This window comes from Sciurus vulgaris (assembly GCF_902686455.1).
Source record: "Sciurus vulgaris genome assembly, chromosome: 3".
In the NCBI taxonomy this organism is placed as follows: domain Eukaryota; kingdom Metazoa; phylum Chordata; class Mammalia; order Rodentia; family Sciuridae; genus Sciurus; species Sciurus vulgaris.
Genome location: NC_136463.1, coordinates 136,603,233 through 136,610,063, shown reverse-complemented (window position 1 = coordinate 136,610,063; position 6,831 = coordinate 136,603,233). Strand labels below are relative to the sequence as shown.

The following is a 6,831-nucleotide window of genomic DNA, read 5'->3' as shown; positions in this document are numbered from 1 at the left end:
TGCGGAAAACCTGCGCTTTCCCTGCAAGGATTAGGAAAGCCACTGGGGAGTCTTCTTATTGTTACTGCTAAAATCTAGCTTCCCTACACACGTAGAATCTTAAAATGTAAGACTAATTGGAGAAAGGGATGCTATCTTCTGATTCTTTAAAGGCAGTGACTTTCTGGATATGTTCGGTTGGTTTCATTCACGTTAGCCACTGAACGACTCCAGGTGACCCGCGGATCTCTGCTCTTTAGTGAGGCCCTGGAAGTCTCGCTGCAAATCCTGTATTGCCCGGCCTTCCTGCCTTTCTGATTTTACGTCTCGCAGGGGTGGCCTACAGCAGAAGTTAAAAGGTTATTTCTCTTTTCCTGTGTCCTTCTCACCCTTTCTTTATGCAGGAACGTTTAATAAACAAAACTGCTACGTGTATTTGTGAGGCATCAACTTAAACGAAATGAGAAAAAATAAGAATAAAAGAAGAAGGTTATTGAAGTTTTAAAATTATGTTCCTATATGTAAATTAGCAAAACTTAAAACTTATGATTTTTCTGACTTTCTGCCTGCGTTTTCACCTGCTGAAGAACTACAGAAGGCTTAATGTGGTAAATGTGTGCTTTATTTATAAAAAGCAAGCCCATCTATATATAGTTGAGAGAAATTAAGTGTGCAAACATCCGAATTTATAAGACGGATAAGTGATAGAATGATGGATTTGATTACAAAAGGATGATTTGTTTTACTAAATAAACTGCAAGATTTCTTTAGTAAGAATTTTCTTGACCCTTATTAAAATAATGTTCGAAGGGTGGGGGTGGGGCACACACCTGTAATCCCAGCAGTTTGGGAGCTGAGGCAAGAGAATGGGGTGCAAAGCCAGCGTCAACAATTTAACGAGGCCCTGAGCAACTTAGGGAGACCCTGTCTCTAACTAAAATATAAAAAGGAAGCTAGGGTGCGTGGTTAAGCACCCCTGTTTTCAATTCCTGGTACCAAAAAAAATTCTAATTTAGATGAATGTGGGCACCATATACAAACACGTGTATAAAGTGAAGACATTGCACTGATGATTTGTGCTCAAACATCACACATTAATTTTTTTATTTAAACTTTCTGACAACACTTCTATGTTCTGAATATTTGTGTCCCTTCAAAGTGCACACCATGAAACTGTTAACTCCAGATGTGAGGATATTTGGAGATAGGACCTTTGGGAGGTATTTTGAGTCAGATTATGTCGTGAGGGTAGGGCCTTCATGATGAGGTTAGAGACTTGAGGAGAACTGGAAGAGTTCTCCTCCCTCTCCCTCTAGAATGGTAGGGAAAGGCCATGTAAGGACAAAGGGAGAAGTTTGCTGTCTGCAAGCCAGGAAGAGAGTCCTTACCAAAAACCTTGAATAAGCCAGCAACTTGATGTTGGGTTTCTAGCTTCCAAATCATGAGTAATAAATTTCTGTTGCTTAAACCACGCAGGTTATGTATTTTGTTATGGCAGTCTGAGCAGACTGATATATAAACCCAAATTGTTTCTCTTGAAAAGAATATGTTATCAACCCAGGTTATCTATAGGGCACTCCAAAATGAATAAATCATTTGTATCATTTTAAAAATCTTGGGCTCATCAACTACAACTCTACCCAGAAATCAACCCATATATTTGTCATAACAATGATCAAAAAATAACCATCGACCATTGAGCACTTACTCCATGCTAGGTACCATGCTTACAAGTAATTTTTAGATTTTTAAGGTTATGCATAGGCACCTAAACAATGCTTTAGACATATTATCCCATTTGACTTCACCACACGCCTGTTATATATGTACTTTTACAATCATCTATATTTTACAACTGAGAAAACTCAGATGCAGAAAGCATATATCACAAATGCTACCTTTTATAACTAATACGTTCAGGATCTCAAATAAAACCTAGGCTTGTTTCAGTCCTGTGCCTTAGTTCTTATTTATTATGGAAAACTGCCCTGCCCTCCAAATAATTGTACTTAACAAATATTTATTTAACACCAACTATGTGCTAAACTGTTATAGTCACAGGGATTTAGCAGTGAATTAAAGTCTTTCCTTTGTTATGGAGGTTATATTCATATGTAGGGAGTGAATGAACAGATAAAAAACAAAAGTGTGTATGTATAAAACCATGTTGTGTCATCATTTAAATGCTAAAAATAAAAATCAATTCAAATAAGGGAACAGAGGGAAAGGGTAGTGTGCTGTTTGCTAGAAATCCCCTTTGATAAAATATCGATTTGTTTTTGTTTTCATTTTTGTTTTTTTTAGATGAGATCTCACTGTTGCACAGGCTGACCAATCCTCCTGCCTCAGCTCCTGAGTAGCTAGGATTACAGACATGTGCCACAGTGCTTTGATAAAGTGAATTTTGAACAGACTGAATAAAGTGCAAAAGTCAACCTTGTAGATACCTGGAGGAGAATTTAATAGGAAGTGTTTAAATCTAACACATCTGGTGTCTATCTCATATAGTTTGCCAAGTGCTAAGACAGGAGTACCCTAGTGGGAGGTGTGGGGGTAGGAGATGATGGTTCAAGAAACAGCCAGCTAGCTAATGTGGTTTTAGAATGAGTTTGGAGGAGATGAGGTCCAGAGAGAAATGGTAATAACTTTGGATTGTATTCTGAGTGACACAGGAAGCCCCTGGAGGGAACTAGGAAGAGCAGTGATGTGATACACTAACAAAATCCCCCTTGAGAGAATGCCTCTTGTCTCCCCAGCCGGGAGAACTACTGACTGACTGGTGAGAGTCCCTTTAGGGACTGCCTCAGGTACAGAAGGCTGTTTTCTGAGGATATGTTCTTTACAGAATAGACCCCATCCCCATGACTAATCCATAGGGAGCATGAAGGTGTGGCCATCTTTGGCCCAACTCCGGACTACTCTGAAGGACCACTGTCACTCTGAGAGCCAGCATGTGTTAACTGAGACTGTCATATCTGCATAACCACTTGACTTCTCTGTCTGCCCAATCCTGCTTCCTTGCTTTCTTCCACAACTGTTGATCACAAGGGCACTCTTTTAAAAAGTTCTGCATGCTAAATACTGCCTCAGTTTGCTTCTAAAGAAATTTAATCTATGACAACTGATTTGATAACTGCTTTTTCTGTAAAGGGTTTCTTCTGGCTGCTGGAAGGAGAGCAGGCAAGACAGAAGCAGGGAGATTTGTTAAGAGGCTACTGCCATGATCCAGGTAGAAGATGACAGACGCTTAGGCTAGAATGGCAGCAGAGAAGAAGGAAGCAAGAAGGTATATTCTAGCTACAGATGCTGGACTTAGGATGGAGTTACATCCCAATAAGCTAATCATAAATTGAAATATAAGTTGGAAATACATTTAATGCACCTTACCTACTGAACACATTTAATGCAACACAGCACCTTGTAGAGCACTGGTTGTTTGCCCTTGTGATGATGTGGCTGACTGGAAGCTTGCAGCTTACTCACTACCTCTGCCCTCCATCATGAGACAGTATCATACTTCATATTGCTAGCCTAGGAAAAGATAAAAATTCAATGTTTTCCACTGAATATTACTTTTATAACATTGTAAAATCAAAAATCATAATCAAACCATCATAATCACAACTGTCTATATATAAGGATTTGTTAGTAGATCAATGTAAGGGAGATTTAGATGAATGACTCCAAAGTTTTTGACCTGAGAAACTGAATGATAGACTTGTTATTTACCATGAAAGAGATAATGCAGAAATGAAAAGCAGTTTGAGATATGTTAGGCTTTACATGCCTATCATTCAGCCAAATGTAGCTGTCAAGTGGAAAAATCCAAATGAATCTGGATTGCAAAAGAAAGGTGTCTTCTGTGCCAGCACAGTGCCTCACGCCTATAATCCCAGTGGTTTAGGAGGTTGAGACTGGAGGATTGCAAGTTCAAAGCCAGACTTAGCAACTTAGGCTCTCAGCAACTTAGATCCTGTCTTGAAATAAAAATAAAATGGACTAGGGATGTGACTCAGTGGTTAAGTGCCCCTGGGTTCAATCTCTGGTTAAAAAAAAAAAAAAAAAAAAAGTATCCACTGGAAGAATAATCAGCTCAATGATGCCACTCGAAGGTGTAGAACTGAATGAGATGATCTGGTAGTGAGGGTTGGTAGGATGACTCATTCAGGGCTTGAGGTAAGGAAATGAGGAGGATTTGGCCAAAAAAGAAGGAGAGTCCAGGAGGTAGAAGAAAAGGAGAAAGATCATTCCGAGAGTACAAGAGTGTGTTTCAAAATGGACAGTGTGATCAGCTGCATCATATGCTACTGAGTGTTAAATAAGATAACGATTGAGCATTAGTGCTAGATTTAAAAGCCTTCTCAATAAAAACAGATATGTCCCTGAAATACACAAACACTATCTGATTCCATACACATGACAACCCAGTGAGGGAGTATTATCTACTCTATGGTTTTTTGGTTTATTTGTTTGGTACTGGGGATTGAACCCAAGGACACTTTACCACTGAGATATATTGTCAGCCCTTTTCTTATTTTTTATTTTGAGATAGGGTCTCACTAAGTTGCATAGGCCTCACCTAAATTGCTGAGGTTGTTCTCAAAATTGTGATACTCCTGCCTCAGCCTCCCCAGTCTCTGGGAATTCAGGTGTATACCACTGCACCTAGCTCAACTCTATGTTTACAAACAACTTTAAGGCCTACCCTTTGGCCACAGTTCAGATTTCTTTGCCAAGAAATCTGAAATCAAACAAGGTTGGTTGAACACATCTCAAGAGCCCATGTTCTTTGCAACTCATCATTCTATAGAGGATGGGTATCATTGCTTACATGTTATAGCTGCATTCCCTGCTGATAATGCTGTGATATTAACAGGACTTCAGTGGATGTCAATAGACTAATTTTTAAACTCTATCTAACTCTATGTGACATTTTACAGAAAAAGGAGCCAAGTTCCTGGGAAACAAACTGATTTGCCTAATGTCACATCACTTGTGACTCCAATTCCCTTGATTCAATATGTAATACTTATTCTACTGCAGTGCATAATTTTCCAAAAAGTCCTTTGAGGGCAAAACACCTTTTCATAAAGCTAATCTGGGTGCAGAGATGTTGGGAGAAACACAGCTCTCAGGCCTGGAGTGCTGTTAGGTGAGAAAAATGAGGCACAATATTCTGAGATTTAGGCCAGAGGATCTCCTGACCCACAAAGGAGGTGGTCCCTAAGCTTGAACATGATGGGTAAGAGATTTTCTTGGAAGAGGAGTCACTTCTTAAGAAATTAGAGGGCCTGGGTCTAAGAAGGGGAAAATCTGAAATGAATATACCTCAGAATATGTTGTTGTACCCTCCATATAATTTATCTTTCCTAACAGATTTAGAGTGTGTGAATTTTCCAAGTTTTTCCTCTAATCTTCATAAAAATCTCACTTTTAGATAAAGTAGCTAAAATGTAAAGAGCTGATAAGCAGTAGGTATTAAATTCAGTCTCAGGCCTGTTGGATTCTAAGACCTATTCTCAACCTACTACATCACATGTTCTGACATATTAAATAATAAAATTGCCATGGGAATATATAACCTTCATTAATTCAGATATGACTGATGTGGGTAAAAACTTTTATGAATACTGTAATTAAGAATTTACAATTTTGCTTTACAATTCTGTCTTTAGTTAATAATCTTAATTCTGCAATTCCCTAGGAACATGCAGACATAGCCTGAAATGAATATAGTAGAGAAAATTTCTGTGGTGATTATGACACCTGCTCCCTATATGATCTTTTTAAAGACATTTTCAAAAAATTAGTTCAAATAAAGCAATTTTAGATGCAAATTTTCTTTATGAGTACAATGCCCTATGAATTTGTTAATGTAGTAATTTGTTACCCAATTTGTTTTTGATTATACAACCTTTGTTTTGCTTATTTATGTTGTAGTGATAAAATAAAAGGAAGCAATAAAGAGCTGGGATTGTGGTTCAGTGGTGAGTGCTTGCCTAGCAAGTGTGGGGCACTGGGTTTGACCCTCAGTACCACATTAAAAAATAAATAAATATAAATAAAATAAAGTTATTGTGTTCATCTACAACTAAAATAGTTTTAAAAGAAGTAATGAAAATGGAAGTAGAAGACTTCTGCATTTCTTTCCAAATTGATAAGATTCAATTGATAAAAGTATAAAATTCAAGAACTAAAATAGATTCTGATCTCTAAGAGCCTTCAATTCTGTGTGAAAGACGTAAAAACCAACCCACAAAACATTTCACAGAGTAAGAAAATCACTATCATCAGAAAGCAAAGAAGTAATAAATAAATAACACATGTTTGTGGGCATACTTCCTAACTATAAAGAAGGGTGAATGTTGGTAGTAATATTTATATGGTATTGTTGGTCTAGATAATGTAAGCCTTAAAAACCAGGTGGAGATGTTTGTACTTACAGTGTTTATGAATGTAAGCCTTAAAAACCAGGTGGAGATGTTTGTACTTACAGTGTTTATGAATGTAAGCCTTAAAAACCAGGTGGAGATGTTTGTACTTACAGTGTTTATGAATATCAGAAATGACATACTCAAATATTACTATACAGGCCTAATAAGTCTAAGAATCAATTAGACACAAAGATAGTAATCCAACTATAAGGGGCATGGCAAAGTAGATTATGTTGAACCCCAAGAAAACAAAAGTCACTTTTTAAAAAACTAACAAAGCTTATTGAAACAAGGATAGTAGGGATTGAGAAAGAAATTCATCAAAGATAACAGCTCCTAGTTAGGGAAACTTGGACACTGTTATGGGGTGCAACTTAAGAACAGACCAATCACTAAAAAGTCCAAATTTGAGAGTCCT

At 37.5% G+C, this 6,831-nt stretch overlaps 1 long non-coding RNA gene across 1 annotated transcript; it reads left to right on the top strand.

The window, feature by feature from the left end:
• Positions 1-9: 9 nt before the first annotated feature.
• LOC306656407 lies at positions 10-5,906 on the top strand. Its single transcript, XR_013762506.1, has 3 exons — positions 10-106; positions 384-587; positions 2,284-5,906. It is a non-coding gene; the product is annotated as an uncharacterized lncRNA (long non-coding RNA).
• Positions 5,907-6,831: the final 925 nt, after the last annotated feature.